At 38.3% G+C, this 19,524-nt stretch overlaps 2 pseudogenes; both read right to left on the reverse strand.

Moving 5' to 3' along the window:
* Positions 1-19,524, reverse strand: part of LOC138844820 (inducible T-cell costimulator pseudogene) — a 65,024-nt pseudogene that overhangs the window by 16,466 nt on the left and 29,034 nt on the right.
* LOC138844845 (U4 spliceosomal RNA) lies at positions 16,973-17,096 on the reverse strand (annotated as a pseudogene).

A 19,524-nucleotide genomic window follows, 5' to 3' on the forward strand; every position in this document is an offset into this window, starting at 1 on the left:
AATTCATTTGTCTAGTTCTTCATTTGTCAGTGTTTTGGGGGTCTTATCCAAGAAGTCATCATGTTACACAAATATCTTGGAGAGTTTCCCCCTATATTTTCTTTCAGAAAGTTCAGAGCCATAGATTAAAATCTTAAATTTAGGTTTTTGATCCACCTTGAGTTGATTTTATATATAATGAAAGGTTAATACCACACACACACACTTTAGTTTTGAAGAACTGTTTATTGAAAAGACTACCCTTTTTAAATGTACATTCTATGGAACTTTGGTCAAAAATCAGTTGCCTGAATGCACATGAAGTGATTTCTGGACATTTTGTTTTCTTCCATTGATCTATTTGACAATTTTATGTTATTACTGAAACTTTGTAATATGCTTTGAATCAGGTACTATGATGCCTCGACCTTTATTGAAAAATGAAATGACACAGATTGCTAGGTACAAGATCAATATAGGGCTTGGCATACTGCCTGTAAAGCCAGCATTCCAAATGGGTACCAGTTTGAGTCCTGGTACCTCCATTTCTGATCCAGCTCCCTGCTAATAGCCTGGGAAAGCTGTGGAAGATGCCCCATGTTCTTGGACCCCTGAACCCATGTGGGAGACCAGAAGAAGTTCCCGGTTTCTGGCTGGCTGTGGCCTGGCCTAGTTTAGTTGTTGTAGCCATTTGGAGAGTGAAGCAGTAGATGGAAGATTCTCTCTCTCTCTCTCTCTCTCTCTCTCCTCTTTCTCTCTTTCTCTGTAACTCTGCCTTTCAAATTAATAAAGAAAAACATTAAAAATTATTTTAAATGAGACATATCTATCTATCCATCTAATCAACAGAATTGCTATGTACAAAGAAGACACAAATAGGAGGGCAGAGCCAAGATGGCGGAATAGTGAGGGTGCGCACCAATAGTCCGGGAAAATTTAGTTTAATAAAAGTGGAGTTACGGTAGCCTCAGAAAAAGAATCAGGAAAAAATTGCAGAGGAAACTCTTCCGGATCTAGTGGCTGTGACTCGGAGGACCTACTGGGAGAACAAGGTCACCCACCGCACGGAAGCCAAGCCGTGGGAGCTGCAGGGTCTGCGCGCCAGTGCGGGAAGAGGAGTGGATGTCACACAGACACCAGCGGGGAGAGCAGGGACGCCCAGGGCTCCAAGTCCACACATCGGCGCTGGAAGGGGAGGTGAGCTCAGTAACCCGAGACATTGGCGGGGAAACGGTGGTCAGAATCTAGAGGGGAGCGGGAAAGTTCACCAGACTGACTACAGGAGAGAAGGAAAAAAGGTGGGGGGGGGACTAGTACAGACGAGTTTCTCTCTCCGACAACCTTGCAAAGGTGAGCAAAAGACAAAGAGCAGGCAGCACTCTGGATATACATAACAACAGGGGAGAGCTAAGGAACTGAGTTGCTACAATTCAATAACTAGGAAACCCACTGGGAGTCCAGAGGAGAAACAGAGCCTGCACAGACTCTTTGGGTAGAAGCCAGAAATCGGAAGCTAAATACCATCAATTCTGCACAGCCATGCGGTATTACTTACTTCCTGAATAAATACATAAAATAAATAAATAAATAAATAAATAAATAAATGAATAGAGATTTACCACACATAACCTGAGGGTGTCACCTTTGCACACCCGTAACCTGGAAGAACCAAGCAGAGCTCTCAGGCCACACCCATCTCAAGCCTCCAAGGCTCCTCCAACAGCAGGCAGTCCACTTAACACAGACATAGTATAAAATAAAAAAAAAAAACGCACAGTGTTGAAAGAAGAATTAACTATGCCAAGCAACAAACACAAAAATCGAGGGAACAAGATCAACGATGACACTATGATGCCTCCAAATAAACAAAACACCCCAAGCCAAGATTATGAAGATGATGAGATAGAAGAAATGCAAGATACGGATTTCAAAAAATTTATGATAAGAACATTTAGAAGTTTTCAAAAGCAAATACTTGAAGTACAGAAATCCTTATTGGACAGGTTTGAAAATCTCTCTCATGAAAATGAAATTTTAAGGAAGAATCAAAATGAAAAGCAGAAACTAGTAGAACAGGAAAGTGTGATAGTGAAGAGAAATCAAAATGAAATGAAGAGCTCAATAGATCAAAGGACAAACACATTAGAGAGCCTTAAAAACAGAATGGGTGAAGCAGAAGAGAGAATATCGGACTTAGAAGATAGAGCACAGGAAAACATACAGTCAAACCAAAGAAAAGAAGAGGAAATTAGAAATCTAAAACGTATTGTCAGGAATCTTCAGGATACTATTAAAAAACCAACATTCGAGTTCTAGGAGTTCCTGAAGGCATGGAGAGAGAAAGGATTAGAAGGCCTTTTTAGTGAGATACTAGCAGAGAACTTTCCAGGTTTGGAGAAGGACAGAGAAATCCTAGTACAGGAAGCTCACAGAACCCCCAATAAACATGACCAAAAGAGATCCTCATCACGACACGTGGCAATTAAACTTACCACAGTGAAACATAAAGAAAAGATCCTAAAATGTGCAAGAGGGAAACGTCAGATTACTCTCAGAGGATCTCCAATTAGACTCACAGCAGATTTCTCATCAGAAACACTACAGGCTAGGAGGGAATGGCGAGACATAGCACAGGTGCTAAGAGAGAAAAATTGCCAGCTCAGAATATTATATCCTGCTAAGCTCTCATTTCTGAATGAAGGTGAAATAAAGACCTTTCATAGCAAACAGAAATTGAAAGACTTTGTGGCCACTCATCCGGCTCTGCAAAAGATACTTAAAGATGTGCTACACTCAGAAACACAGAAACACGGCCATCAATATGAAAGAAGCTAAAGGAAGAAAAACCACCAGTAAAAGAGCATGGGAAGCTCAAAGCATATACTAGAAAATATCTCCGGGAAAATGTCAGGGCAAAGTCACTATGTATCAATAATCACATTAAACATTAATTGTCTTAACTCTTCAGTTAAAAAACACCAATTGGCTGATAGGCTCAAGGAACACAACCCAACTATTTGTTGCCTACAAGAAACACATCTCTCTAACAAAGATGCATGCAGACTGAAAGTGAAAGGTTGGAAAAAGATATTCCATGCCAACAGAAACCAAAAAAAAGCAGGTGTAGCCCTATTAATATCAAACAACATAAACTTTAGTACAAAAACTGTTAAGAGAGACAAAGAGGGGCACTATATAATGATTAAGGGTTCAATTCAACAGGAAGATGTAACTATTATAAATGTATATGCACCTAATTACAGGGTGCCGGTCTATTTAAAAGATATGTTAAGGGACTTAAAGGGAGACTTAGATTCCAATACAATTGTACTGGGGGACTTCAATACTCCACTCTCAGAAATAGACAGATCATCCAGACAGAAGATCAACAAGGAAACAGCAGATTTAATTGACACTATTGCCCAAATGGATCTAACAGATATCTACAGAACTTTCAATCCTACATCTAAAGATTTTACATTCTTCTCAGCAGTGCATGGAACCTTCTCTAGGATTGATCACATACGAGGCCATAAAGCAAGTCTCAGCAAATTTAAAAGAATTAGAATCATACCATGCAGCTTCTCAGACCACAGCGGAATGAAGCTGGAAATTAGCAACTCAGGAAACCCCAGGGAGCATAGGCAAACACATGGAGACTGAACAACATGCTCCTGAATGAACAATGGGTCATTCAAGAAATCAAAAGAGAAATCAAAAACCTTCTGGAAGTAAATGAGGATAACAACACAACATATCAAAACTTATGGGATACAGCAAAAGCAGTATTGAGAGGCAAGTTTATAGCACTAGGTTCCTATATCAAGAAATTGGAAAGGTACCAAATAAATGAGCTTTCAGCGCACCTCAAGGACCTAGAAAAACTGCAGCAAACCAAACCCAAATCTAGTAGGAGAAGAGAAATAATTAAAATCAGAGAAGAAATTAATAGGATTGAATCCAAAAAAAAATTACAAAAAATCAGCCAAACGAGGAGCTGGGTTTTTGAAAAAATAAACAAAATTGACACCCCATTGGCCCAACTAACTAAAAAAAGAAAAGACCCAAATCAATAAAATCAGAGATGAAAAAGGAAATGTAACAACAGACACCACAGAAATAAAAAGAATCATCAGAAATTACTACAAGGACTTGTATGCCAGCAAACAGGAAAATCTATCAGAAATGGATAGATTCCTGGACACATGCAATCTACCAAAATTGAACCATGAAGACATAGAAAACCTAAATAGACCCATAACTGAAACAGAAATTGAAACAGTAATAAAGGCCCTCCCAACAAAGAAAAGCCCAGGACCAGATGGATTCACTGCTGAATTCTACCAGACATTTAAAGAAGAACTAACTCCAATTCTTCTCAAACTATTCAGAACAATCAAAAAAGAGGGAATCCTCCCAAATTCTTTCTATGAATCCAGCATCACCTTAATCCCTAAGCCAGAGAGAATGCAGCACTGAAAGAAAATTATAGACCAATATCCCTGATGAACATAGACACAAAATCCTCAATAAAATTCTCACCAATAGAATACAACAACACATCAGGAAAATCATCCACCCAGACCAAGTGGGATTATTTATCCCTGGTATGCAGGGATGGTTCAACATTTGCAAATCAATCAATGTGATTCACCACATTAACAGATTGCAGAAGAAAAACCATATGATTATCTCAATAGATGCAGAGAAAGCATTCGATAAAATTCAACACCCTTTCATAATGAAAACTCTAAGCAAATTGGTATAGAAGGAACATTCCTCAATATAATCAAAGCAATTTATGAAAAACCCACGGCCAGCATCCTATTGAATGGGGAAGAGTTGGAAGCATTTCCACTGAGATCTGGCACCAGACAGGGATGCCCAATCTCACCATTGCTATTTAACATAGTTGTGGAAGTTTTAACCAGAGCCATCAGACAAGAAAAAGAAATTAAAGGAATACAAATTGAGAAGGAAGAAGTCAAACTATCCCTCCTTGCAGATGATATGATTCTTTACTTAGAGGATCCAAAGAACTCTACTAAGAGACTATGGGAACTCATAGAAGAGTTTGGCAAAGTGGCAGGATATAAAATCAATGCACAAAAATCAACAGCCTTTGTATACACAAGCAATGCCATGGCTGAGAAAGAACTGCTAAGATCAATCCCATTCACAATAGCTACAAAAACAATCAAATACCTTAGAATAACTAAACCAAGGACGTTAAAGATCTCTACGATGAGAATTACAAAATCTTAAAGAAAGAAATAGAAGAGGATACCAAGAAATGGAAAAATATTCCATGCTCATGGATTGGAAGAATCAACATCATCAAAATGTCCATTCTCCCAAAAACAATTTATAGATTCAATGCAATTCCAGTCAGGATACCAAAGACATTCTTCTCAGATCTAGAAAAAATGATGCTGAAATTCATATGGAGGCACAAGAGACCTCAAATAGCTAAAGCAATCTTGTACAACAAAAACAAAGCCGGAGGCAACACAATACCCGACTTCAGGACATACTACAGGGCAGTTGTAATCAAAACAGCATGGTACTGGTACAGAAACAGATGGATAGACCAATGGAACAGAATAGAAACACCAGAAACCAACCCAAACTTCTAAAACAAACTTGCATTTGATCAAGATTCTAAAACCAATTCCTGGAGCAAGGACAGTTTATTCAATAAATGGTGCAGGGAAAACTGGATTTCCACGTGCAGAAGCATGAAGCAAGACCCCTATCTTACACCTTACACAAAAATCCACTCAACATGGATTAAAGACCTAAATCTACGACCTGACACCATCAAGTTACTAGAGAACATTGAAGAAACCCTTCAAGATATTGGCACAGGCAAAGAGTTTCTGGAAAAGACCCGGGAGGCACAGGCACTCAAAGCCAAAATCAACTATTGGGATTGCATCAAATTGAGAAGTTTCTGTACTGCAAAAGAAACAGTCAGGAGAGTGAACAGACAACCGACAGAATGGGAAAAAATATTTGCAAACTATGCAACAGATAAAGGCTTAATAACCAGAATCTACAAAGAGATCAAGAAACTCCACAACAACAAAACAAACAACCCACTTAAGGGATGGGCCAAGGACCTCAATAGACATTTTTCAAAAGAGGAAATCCAAATGGCCAACAGGCACAGGAAAAAATGTTCAAGATCACTAGCAATCAGGGAAATGCACATCAAAACCACAATGAGGTTTCACCTCACCCCGGTTAGAATAGCTCACATACAGAAATCTACCAACAACAGATGCTGGCAATTATGTGGGGAAAAAGGGACACTAACCCACTGTTGGTGGGAATGCAAACTGGTCAAGCCACTATGGAAGTCAGTCTGGAGATTCCTCAGAAACCTGAAGATAACCCTACCTTTCGACCCAGCCATCCCACTCCTGGGAATTTACCCAAAGGAAATTAAATTGGCAAACAAAAAAGCGGTCTGCAGCCTAATGTTTATTACAGCACAATTCACAATAGCCAAGACCTAAATGCCCATCAACGGTAGACTGGATAAAGAAATTATGGGATATGTACTCTTTAGAATACTATACCGCAGTAAGAAACAACGAAATCCAGTCATTTGCAACAAAATGGAGGAATCTGCAACACATCATGCTGAGTGAAATAAGCCAGTCCCAAAGGGACAAATACCATATGTTCTCCCTGATCGGTGACAACTGACTGAACACAAAAAAGGAAACCTTTTGAAGTGAAATGGACACTATGAGAAATGGTGACTTGATCAGCATAGCCCTGACTGTTAATGAACAACTTAATACATTATCCCTCTCAGTATTTTTTGTCTGTTCTACTTAATATGACTGGCTTAATTCTGTCACTAATACACAGTTATTCTTAAGTGTTGAAATTTAACTGAAATGTGATCCCTGTTAAACAGAAGAGTGGGAATAAGAGAGGGAAGAGATGTACAATTTGGGACATGCTCAAGCTGACTTGCCCCAAATGGTAGAGTTAGAAACATACCAGGGGACTCCAATTCAATCCCATCAAGGTGGCATGTACCAATGCCATCTCACTGTTCCAAGTGATCCATTTCAGTTCACAATTGATCATAATGAAAGGACTAAAGTTAAAGGGATCACATAAACAAGTCTAGTACCTGCTAATACTAACCAATAGAATAAATAAAGGGGAGAGTGATCCAACATGAGAAGCGAGATACACAGCAGACTCATAGAATGGCAGATGTCCTAAACAGCACTCTGGCCTCAGAATCAGCCCTAAAGGCAGTCCGATCTGGCTGAAAAGCCCCTGAGAATATTTCAGGCATGGAAAGCCAAGACACTCTGGCAAAAAAAAAAAAAAAAAAAAAAAAAAAAAAAAAAAAAAACTAAATGAAAGATCTCTGTGAGTGAGATCCCAGTGGAAAGAACAGGTCTTCAAAGAAGGAGGTACCTTTCTCTGAAGGGAGGAGAGAACCTCCACTTTGACTATGACCTTGTCTAAACAAGATAAGAGTCGGAGAACTCAAAAGGCTTCCATAGCTTTGGAAACTCATGACTGGAGCATAGGGAGATTACTGATGCCATAAACAGGAGTGTCAATTTGTAAAGTCTACAACAGGAGTCACTGTGCACTTACTCCTCATATAGGATCTCTGTCCTTAATGTGCTGTACACTGAGGCTTAATGCTATAACGAGTACTCAAACAATATATTTCACTTTGTGTTTCTGTGGGGATGCAAACTGTTGAAATCTTTACTTAATGTATACTAACTGATCTTCTGTAAAATAAAAAAAAAGAAAAGAAATTAGCAATTCCCAACTTGACTCTCACTGGGATTAAACATGACAATAGGTCTGATCTGATTTCATCATCATTTAAAAAATCATCTATTATTTTTCACTTTATGTTTCTGTGTGGGAGCAAACTGTTGAAATCTTTACTTAATGTATGCTAAACTGATCTGTATATAAAGAGAATCGAAAATGAATCTTGATGTGAATGGAAGGGGAGAGGGAGTGGGAAAGGGGAGGGTTGTGGGTGGGAGGGATGTTATGGGGGGAAGCCATGGTAATCCATAAGCTGTACTTTGGAAATTTATATTCATTAAATTAAAAAAAATAATAATAAAACCCTTCCCCACCCAAAAAAAAAACAAAGAAGACACAAATAGGAAACAATTTTAAAGGACACAGACAGACTAGAAAATGCATACCCATACGAGAACTGAAACAAGGAAGGACTAATCTATGTAATATCTTCAAGTGTTATTTAAAAAAAATATACAGTAGTACATAATTCCTATCAGTTTGTTTGACAAAGATTTTAAACGAAGTTTGAGAAAACATTGTATTTTCATCAAAATTGATACAGGCATTTATTTTTGGTGATTTTAGCTCCCACATATGAAGGAGAACCTGTGCTATTAGTCTTTCTGTGTCTGTCCAGCATGTTTTTGTTTTTGTTTTTGCTTTTTTGCTCAAGTTTACTTTGCTATTTTGGGTATTTTAATACATATTTTTGGATTGTTTTTCTACTTCTATAAAGAATGTCATTGGTATATTGACAGAGATTGCACGGAATGCATACTTAAGATGCTATAGATTCTTAATGACAATAAATCTTACAATCCATGAGCAAGAAATATCTTCACATTTTTATGTCCTTGATGATTTCTTTCATCAATATTTTATAAATTTTATTGTAGAGATCTTTCATTTCTTTGGTTAAATTTATTCCTAAATATTGGATTGTGTTTGTGATATTGTGAATGGGATTTCAAACCTGATGTCTCTTTCAGTGAGATCATTGTTGGTACATAAAAATCCTACTGTTTTGGTTTGCTCCCTTTGTAACTGTGATTTCACTGAACAGATTTATAAATTCTAACAGCTTTTTGCTGTAGTGCTTGGTTTTCATCCAGGTACAACATCATGAAATTTGCAAATGTTAATTTTAAAAGTTTATTTATTTATTTGAAAGGCAATTACAGAGAGGGCAAGGCATAGAAAGAGAAATATTCCATCTATTTGTTCACTCCCCAAATGGCTGCAACAACCAGGCCTGGGTCAGTCTGAAGCCAGGAGCTAGAGATTTATCCAAGTCTCCCACATGGGTGCAGGGGCCCAAGCACTTGGTCCGCCCTCTGCTGCTTTCCCAGGTGCATCAGTAGAGAGGTGGATCATGAGTGGAGTATCCAAGAATCCAACTGGCGACCATATGGGATGCTCATGCTGCAGGCAGTGGCTTTACCCACGATGCCACAGAGCTGGTCCCAAATATGGCGATTTTGAATTACTACTTTCCAATTTTAATTACCTTATTTATTTTCCCTCCAAAATGTTCTTGCTAGTACTTCCAACAATATACTGAATAAGACTAGTGAAAAATGGACATTTTTCTCTTATTCCATATTTGAAAAGAAGTGATTTCTGCTTTATATTTTTCAGTATAAAAGTAGCTGTGGGTCTGTCTCATAAAGGCTTTATAATTTTGAGATGTGTTCTTTTTATTCTAATTTGTAGAGGATTTTTTTTATTATAGAGATATTCGATTTTATCAACTGCTTTCTGTGTCTGTTAAAATGCTCACATGATTTTTCCCTCATTCTGTTGATGTGATTTATGAGGTTTTTGATTTCCAAATGTTGAATCACCCTTGCATCTTTAGATGAAATCAAACTTACTGTTATGTATAATCACTGGTGTAGCTTTGGATTTGGTTTACTAATGTTTTGTTGAAAACTTCTGCATTTATGTTCATCAAGCATACTGGTCTGTAGTTTCATTTTTGTGTTGTGTCTTTGGTATTGGTATTGGTAATGCCAGCTTTCTGAAAAGTATTTTATAGTTTTTTTTTAAATATTTATTTACTTGAAAGGCAGTTACACAGAGGCGGGGGAGGGGTAAGAGAAATAGCAAAAGCAAGAGTGAGCAAGAAAGAGTCTTTCATCCATTGGTTTACTTCCCAAATGGCTGCAATGGCCAGGGCTGAGCCAATCCTAAGACAGGAGCCAGGAGCTTCTTCTGGGTTTTCCTCATGGGTGCAGGGGTCCAAGGACTTGGGTCATCTTTTACTGCTTTCCAAAGCCATTAGCAGAGAGCTGGATCTGAAGTGGAGCTGCCAGGCTTCAAATTTTCAAAGTGGCACCCACGTGGGATGCTGGCATTCAGGCCAGGGCTTTACCTGCTTCTGCCACAGTGCTGGCCCCTTACAGTTTTGTATACTCTAAAATATTTTGCAATAATTTGAAGAGTATTTGAGTTATTCCTTTTTAAATGTTTTATAGAATTTAGGGTTTTTTTTGTTGGGAAACTTTTATTAATTACTACTTCAGTAGTATTTCTTCCTATGGCCTATTTATATTTTCCATATCTTCCTTGTTTAATCTTAATATGTTACACATATTCAGGAATTTACTTGAGGCTTTTAATTTGTTAACACACAGTTCATAGCAGCTTTTTATGACCCATCATATTCTCTAGTATCAACTGTAACATCTACTTTTCTTCTCAAATTTTATTTATTGAGGTTTTTTTCTTCTTTCTTTTGTTACTCTGGATAAAGGCTTTTCTATTTTGTTTATCTTCTTAAAGAACCAGCTATTTGTTTTATATCTCTAATATTCTTTTAGTTTCAATTTCATTTATGACTGTTCTTATATTTATTTTTTCTTGTGCCCTGCTAATTTTTGCCTATGGCTTGTTTTTCTTTTTCTGTGTTTTGTTTTAAAGATTTATATATTTTTTTGAAAGTCAGAGTTTTTTTTTTTTTGAAAGTCAGAGAGAAGAGGCAGAGAGAGAGGTCTTCCATTCACTGGTTCACTCCCCAATTGGCCATAACGACCAGTGCTGTGCCGATCTGACTCCAGGAGCTTCTTCCAGGTCTCCCACACAGGTGCAGGTTCCCAAGGACTTGGGCCATATTCTACTGCTTTCCCAGGCCATAGCAAAGAGCTGGATAGAGGTCGGCACCATGGCTCACTTGGCTCATCCTCCACCTGTGGCGCTGGCACCTCAGGTTCTAGTCCTGGTTGGGGCACCGGGTACTAGTCCCAGTTGCTCCTCTTCTAGTCCATCTCTCTGCTGTGGCCCGGGAGGGTAATGGAGAATGACCCAAGTGCTTGGGTCCCTGCACCCACATGGGAGACTGGGAGGAAGCATCTGGCTCCTGGCTTCAGATTGGCACAGCGCCAGTTGTGGCAGCCAATAGGGGAGTGAACCAACAGAAGGAAGACCCTTCTGTCTCTCTCTTTCACTGTCTATAACTGTCTCTATCTCTCTCTCTCTCTCTCACTGTCCAACTCTGCCTGTCCAAAAAAAAAAAAAAAGAAGAAGAAGAAGAAGAGCTGGATAGAAAGTGGAGCAGCCGGGTCTCCAACCGGTGCCCATATGGGATGCCAGCACTTCAGGCCAGGGTGTTAAACCACTGCACCACAGTGCTGGCCACTTTTTCTGGGTTTTTGAGATGCAGCATTAGACCATTTATTTAAGATCTTTCAAATTTAAATGTAAGCACTTGTCATTATAAAATTCCCTCTTAATACTTCTTTTGCTGTGTTCTATGCTTTGATATGTTGTGTTTTCATATTCATTTGTTTTAAGAAATTTTCTGACCTCTTTTTAATTTTTTAAAATGATGCATTGGTCATCATGTTGTTTAATTTTCATGTACCTGTGAACTTTCCAGTGCCCTTTTTTATTATTATTGATGTCTAGTTAGATTGATTTCAGTCTGAGAAGGTAGGCGCATGGTATGATTTCAATCTTTTGAAGTTCTTGAGACTTGATTTCTTCATTAGTAATCAGTGTCAGCATTGTCTACATGTGCCACAGGTTTCCATTCTTCAGCCTTTTGTGGATGTTACAGTATGACTTTGAAGTGGCATGAGCTTCCATAGGTTCTTAGTCCCTAGAGTTGTCAGCCATACTGGGGTTTGTGATGTCCGTATCCACATTTCTGGTCATGCTACCCTTTTCTACCAGGCAAATATGAATATTTCTGGTGTTTGTGGCAGCAAAATTTATGGCCTTTTTACTATACTATGTGGATAAGACATTCCCCAGGTCCTGATATGTTAGCCTGACTAATACCCAGAAATTTAGCATCATGAGTTCAAGTCCCAAGCTGGGAAATGTTAAGGAGACATTCCCTGAGTCCTACAGGGTGAATACAGTTTATGCTGAGGGTTGTGTATCAGCAGGTCTGGGTCTGGAGCACTGGAATGCTTATAGGCTCCATTCCCTAGGGTCTAGGTGTATTTACATGACTCTCTGAAATACAGTACACAGAGTGACAGCCCTGGAGATACAGGATACAGCGGGGTCCTTATCCAGGTCTCTCAGGTTGACTGCCAATTATTCCAGGGATTGAATTCCAGCCTGAAGCATACAAAGATAGGATTGTATAACTCCCACAGATGAGTGTTATTCCAGGGTTTATAACACCAGCAGCAGCAATCCTAGAGCTTCAGATATTGGAGAGAACTTTCCTTTGTGCCTACAAGGCATGCAAAAATGATGCACTGTCCTGCCTTCCAGCACCATGTGCAAAGAGTTTCAGAAGAGGCCTCTTTAGTTCTGGTACTCTGGAATTCTGTATGAGATGCTACTGGTTCTCAAGGCCATATGAGGCCGTGAGAATTTCTCTATATTGTACAGAGCAAGCAAGTAGAGCTCCAGAGCTCCTGCAGTTGCAGAATTCACAAGGGCTGTCTCTACCATGGAAAATGCCCATGCTGTTTCTGGGCAATTCTGGTAGCAAAGGGGCTGCTTGCTTCATCCAAGGCAGGTGGAGTACAGTAGCTTCTTAAAAGTAGCTTGGGTCTGGCACTTTAGGGACAGACGAAGGCAATGTGGGTTTTGTCTTTGAGCAAGGAAGTTGCTCAAAACCCAATCATCCCCCACAAATCTGCTTTCACTTGTAGGAAGCCTCCAAAAGGAGACACTGTATTGAATATTTTCCCATTTTGTATTAAAATTAGTATCTTGGCTGGGAAAGAAGGTTTTAAAACATAGTCTTATGTTTATATAATAAGGTAAATAAATTTTTTACTAACCACTTTTTACACAATCTTAAAGTTATCATTAAATTCTAGAATTAATTCCAAAGACTGAAATGACTACCTCCACTGAGATAGCTACAGCCTTATAGCTAATGTGTGCTCTTCCCCTCCCCCCTTTTTTTCAACAAACAGACCCACCAATCATCATTTCACTAGCTGAAAGGCACTAAATAATTTTCTTCATAGTACCACAGGGACCTAATATCTCCAAGTCAAACAGATAATTGGTTCTTGATTTTGACACCAAGAAATGAATCAGTAAGTTATCAGAGGATGACTTCATAATTGCAGAAGGGTTTTAACTTGCTTGCCTTTTTGGGAAATGAAATTATATTTTCCAATAGACATATCTACCACAGTACCTGACAGAGATGATCAATACATCATCAGAAATAAAACCAGCAAGCATACCATAGTGATTATTTGCACTTTTAATGCATTTGTTAACCTTTATTGAATAGATTTATTGTCATACAATGAAGATAACTGGGTAAAAGCTCTGTCAATCATATGGAAAAACATAAAGGTCACTTTTTATAAGTAAAACTTTCAAGTTTGCACTTAAAAAGCAAACTAAACAAAAAGCACACTGGCAAGGTGGTTTTCACAGAATGACACACTATATTCAAAACTGAGAAAATGAAACAATATTGATGCCCCATTCTTAAAAATTAGTCAGATTTTTTCCCAAAAAAATAAGGTAGACACTCCTAGTGCTGAGTTCTGCTGAAACTTTAAAATATATATTAAAATAAAAATACCAAAAGTAGACAGCGCCACATAAAATGAGAACACATTTCCCTAACAAAATTCAGAAAGAGTCCTGATTTCCCCACCACTGAAATCCTGTAAGTTTCATTGGGCTAATGATGCTTCACTGCCCTACTCTGTTATTAGTGGTCAACAAATGTAGATTCTGAATCTACTTTTTTTCTATCCAATTAAAGAACTACATTGGTGATGAGGCAGAAAATGAACAAATTAAATGCAAATACTTTAATTTTCAGAAATTCTGATTTTTTTCATTACTTTACCTCTCCCCAAATTGAAAGAAATATTTTTGAAATGTTTCCAATAAATTAGTATAGAAAAATTATGTTTGGTACATTAACAGAAGCTATCCATTTTCTCAAAGTATAGGAATTTCAATTATTTTATTATTTGGTTTGTGGTCATTTGTATTATCACAATTGCCATAAAAATGATAACTTCAAAATTAAGCCCACAACTAGAGATAAATAACTATATTTCTATGAATTGTCCATGAGGCAGATGTTATCCAAACATCTCTTATAGATTTCCATTATTCATTATTCCTGAAAAATCACTTCAGAGACAAAACAATTATTTGTTTCAAATTTGTGACAACATCTTAATACTTCTGATAACTATAATCAATAGCAGGTAGTAAGACTTGTTTTCTGATGTGTTATATTAATGTATTTAAGTAATTAATAATGTATTTTAAGATAATTCTATTAATGTGTAAGTTTAGTGAAGAAATCTTAATAACACCAGAGATTGCTTAAAAGTGAAAAAATATTATAATTTGAATGAAACTGGCTGATATTGAAGGTTCCCTTCCAAAAGAGAAATTCTATAAATCAATAAACTTAAAATTTGCTTTTATTACTAGGCATTTATCTTCATAGAAATATAACATTTAATTTATATCTAATAGTATAGTTCATTTATATATTATAAGTACTACAGGATTTTTCTTAGCTTATTCTTAAAAAAAAAAAAAAAAAAACAACAACTACAAGATAACACTTTGGCTCTCCTGAACTGAAAATAATGAAAATGTTGTTCACTATGAACTGCTTAAAAAAAATACATAGGCTGGCGCCATGACTCACTTGGCTGATCCTCTGCCTGCAGCGCCAGTACCCTGGGTTCTAGTCCCGGTTGGGGCCCTGAGTTCTATTCCCAGTTGCTCCTCTTCCAGTCCAGCTCTCTGCTGCTGCCCAGGAAGGCAGGAGGATGGCCCAAGTACTTGGGCCCTGCACCCGCATGGGAGACCAGGAGGAAGCACCTGGCTCCTGGCTTTGGATCAGTGCAGCACGCCAGCCATAGCAGCCATTTGGGGGGTGAACCAATGGATGGAAGACCTTTCTCTCTGTCTCTCGCTGTCTAACTCTGCCTGTCAAAAACAAATATAAACATATGACCTTGGGAACATTTTTTGAGGCACAAAATCCCTGACATGACACCAGAAGTACATAAGGACATTCAACACACACGGGTCCTTTCTAGCATGTCACATGACAACTTGTAAGATTTTCTTGGTAATACTCAGGCAATATGCATGTTTGTGATTCAGAAAATCTGATGAGGTTGCAAGCAATGAAAATAATAGGTGATCCTAGTAGGAAGAAAAGCTTGAAGTCCTTTCCTTCTTTCCTTGAAAGCCCTAAGAAAGGGTGCCTTCTTCCACATGAGGGGCAGAAGGGCTAAATCTCAAAACTAGGTGGGAGGAGACCTGGAAATTTAGGGACCTCCTGCCAGCATGCATGCTCTCTATTAAACATGGTTTATCCCCTCTGAAACTCATGGGCATGGTTAACCCAGAGGTGAGAAATTCAGCAGTGAGAACAGGTGAGGCCCTACAGGAAGTGATCAGAATAAATCCACTCATGTGTTCATGGATTAATGCCTTATCCCTAGGGGACCGCAACATAGACCACTTTGGATTGGCCCCCTCTGCACCCCTTCTGTCCGTCCACTGGTTTCTGTGCCACCCAGGCCTCTACCAACCAGAAGACCATCACCGGATGCTGCCCCTAGACCCTGCACCAAAACTGTGAGGTCAATAATACCACTTCCTTCTCATGCACCGAGCCTGTGCTGTTGCACGATTAGCAACAAGAAAACTGACCCAGACCCCTACGCCGAGAGGCCTGCTTGAGATCTGCTGCCTCACTCAAGGAAATCGGGTCATACAGTAAGTTCAAGTTCTTCCTCACCACACAGAGATAGGAAAGCTGATGCCCCAGGGTTCAAAGAAGCTGTAGGCAGGGACTGCACACCACCCCGCGGCCCTGACAGCCAGCCCACTGCTTACCAGAGTCCTAGCATCCTCCTGAGGGCTCCTGCGGTGTGGGAAACACAAACAGTAGCACTGGCTGAGCCGCCTGGAGCCCCTCTCAGGAGATATACCTTGTTCGATGACCGTACTTTGTGTAGTTCTTCTTGTCAGTGTATACACTTTAGAAATTGATTACAGCAGAAAACACATATGAACATGTATTTAAAAAAAAAAACAAAACTTGTCCTTTAGGAAAATTTTAGACCTATAGAGCTAAAGAAAAAAAAGGTACAAATGTGAACTTTTGAATAAACATCTAGCTTTCATGAATGCATGGTGTTATAAACCACACTAAATATATCACTGGGAACCAGAAGTAAATTGGATTGTCTTATTTTGTGATTTGAAATCTAACATCCTTTACTTTTCCTGCACAGAAGGTAAATTATGTTGTGATATGAAACTCAGTCTAAGTTTAGATACACAGGGGCAAGGTGCTTGCTCTAATGAAAACAAATCTATTAGATCACTTACCCCAGATATTCCACTACCTTTAAAATAATATATCTATCATAGTGCATCATGAAGAAAATATATTTATGCCTAAAAATTTAAGTACAACTATTACAAACTGTTCAACAAAACTTAAAATTGTATGTTTTCAATATTGTGAAATGGAACATTTTTCTTTGCTTCCCAATAAAAGCATGTTGCAGTTTAATGTCTTGAGAATAAGAAGTGAGAGTTTATAAAGTGAAATACATTTTAAGGAGAGAATTTATAATGTTTATTTTTGAACCATTTATAAAATGTTCATTTTGAAATGCATTTTTTACTTCATTTGCATTTTAAAATTGTAACATTATCTATATATAAGTATTTTCAGTCATCCTTACTGGTTATTGCAAACTACCACCTACCAGAATTAATTGCTTCCAACCATTTACAATTTGTTTCATGACTTCAATTAACAATAATCGCACCTTGGATAAACCTCATTGGCTACGATACTGCCACTGTGCAACGTTGTCTCTTCACTTCAAAGAAAAATAATTGATATACCTCTTGAGAAAACAAGTAAAAATAATTTGGCATCGTTTTACAAAACTGAAGTCCAAAGAACTCTAAAACCACTGCAGGAATATTCTATAAACATGTACTCATACATATTGTTCTTACAATAGATTCATACCCATGTCATATGAGAGGAATTCCTTGCTCAGATTCAAAATTTTCACATTCTTCTCAGTATTTAATATGGTGACTGTAGTTGGCACAAGAAATTCTCTTTTTTAATATTTATTTATTTGAAAGAGTTACAGAGAGGCAGAGGCAGAAGGGGTCAGAGAGAGGTCTTCTATATGCTGGTTCACTCCCCAAATGGCTGCAACAGTGGGAGCTGCACTGATCTGAAGCCAGGATCCAGGAGCTTCTTCCAGGTCTCCCATGTGGGTGCACGGGCCCAAGGACTTGGGCCATTTTCTACTGCTTTCCCAGGCCATAGCAGAGAGATGGATTGGAAGGGGAGCAGCCAGGTCTCAAACCACCACACATGTGGGATGCCAGCACTGCAGGCAACAGCTTTACCTGCTGCGCCACAATGCTGGCCCCACACAAGTGATTCTCTACAATTAAAATAGGAAATTTGGGTATGATCACTTTTCAAGACTTCTTGCTTTTTGGGGGGGCAGAGTGTTTGAATTTAGACTGACAAGGATTCAGTCCACTCCACAAAGAAAAATGCCTAAATATTAGAGCATTGCTCCTGACCCCTCCTCAGTTGTTCCTCTATATGGGATTTCTTAATGACTTACATGATTGGAGATATGGGAAGGAGTAAATGAGCTACCATACCACATTTTGTTGGAGGCCTACAAATGAACATGAGTTCTTGTCTGCCCTCATTTATACTGTAAATTTAGAATATAATCTGTGCACTGCAAGTGACTAGGTAAGGATGCAAGGTATTGGGGCAACAGAAGGGAGTCTTTTTTGCTAAGCACCAAGACTAACAACTCTGTGGGCTATAAAGCTCACATTTCCTTCCATGTCTAGCTTTAAATCATTCAGAATTCAGAGAAAGTAGGAATGTAAGTTATGAACACTCTTCACTGCCACAAATTTTATGATACTCATGAGTTTATATTCAGGAATGACTTAAAATTTAAACAAAAATACCATAGTGAATTTTGAGGGATTAATCAATATCTATATTTGTAATTAAAATTCACACATATAATTGTATCTACTTTCACATGATTTGACAGGAATTATCTGGGATGGGTATTTAACAATGCCTTTTATAATTTTAATATTGTATCAAAAAATAATCCTTGAAACACTTGGGAAGTTGATGCTATAAACATGTTTACCCAAAAATTAAATATCTTGGAAAAAATTTAACTAAAGATGTGAAAGATCTCCACAATGGAAATTATAAAACATTAAAGAAAAAAAAAAAACAGAAGAACACACAAGAAAATGGAAAAATCTTCCATGTTTGTGGATTGGAAGAATTAATATCATAAAAATGTTCAAACTAGCCAAAGCAACTTATAGATTCAATGAAATCCCAGTAAAAGTACCAAGGACATTATTCTCAGATTTGTATGGAAACACTAGAGACCCCAAATAGCTAAAGCAACCTTAAACAAGGAAAATAAAGTCAGAATCATCACAATACTAGATTTCAAGATGTACTACAGGGCCAGGGCAGTTATAAACAAAACAGCCTAGAAGTGGCACAAAAATAGACATGTACACCAAAGAAACAAAATATAAACCACAGAAGTTAATCCATGCATCCACAATCAACCAATGAACTAAAAATCAGTCTCTGAAGAAAGGACTATCTCTTTAACAAATGGTGCTGGAGAAATTGGACCTCTACATTCAGAAGTATGAAATAAGACCTGTATTAACACCCTATACAAAATCAACTCACAATTGATGAAGGATCTACATCTATGACCTGATATTATCAAATTGCTAGAGGAAACCATTGGGGAAACTCTGCAAGACATTGGCATAGGCAAAGATGTCTTGGAAAAGACCCCAGAAGCACAGGCAATGAAAGAAGAAAGAGCCAAAAGCAAAGAAGCTTCTGTGTTGCAAAGAAAACACTCAGCAGCAAAGTGAACGTACAGAACGGAAGAATATAGTTGTACTCTATATAATTGATAAAGGGTTAATATCCAATATCTATAAAGACTTGAAGGGACTCAACTACAATAAAACTTATTGTGGCATAGCATGTTAAGCTTCTGACTGCAGTTCCAGCATCCCATATGGGCACTGGTTTGAATTCCAGCTGCTCCACTTCTGATCCAGCTCCCTGACTGTGTGTCTGAGAAGGCAGCAGAGGATGGCCCAGGTGCTTGGACCCCTGCACCTAGAGGGAGTCCCTGGCTCCTGGCTTTGGACAGGCTCATCTCTGACTGCTGTGTTCATTCAGGC

This window comes from Oryctolagus cuniculus, chromosome 12, assembly GCF_964237555.1.
Source record: "Oryctolagus cuniculus chromosome 12, mOryCun1.1, whole genome shotgun sequence".
NCBI classification, from domain to species: domain Eukaryota; kingdom Metazoa; phylum Chordata; class Mammalia; order Lagomorpha; family Leporidae; genus Oryctolagus; species Oryctolagus cuniculus.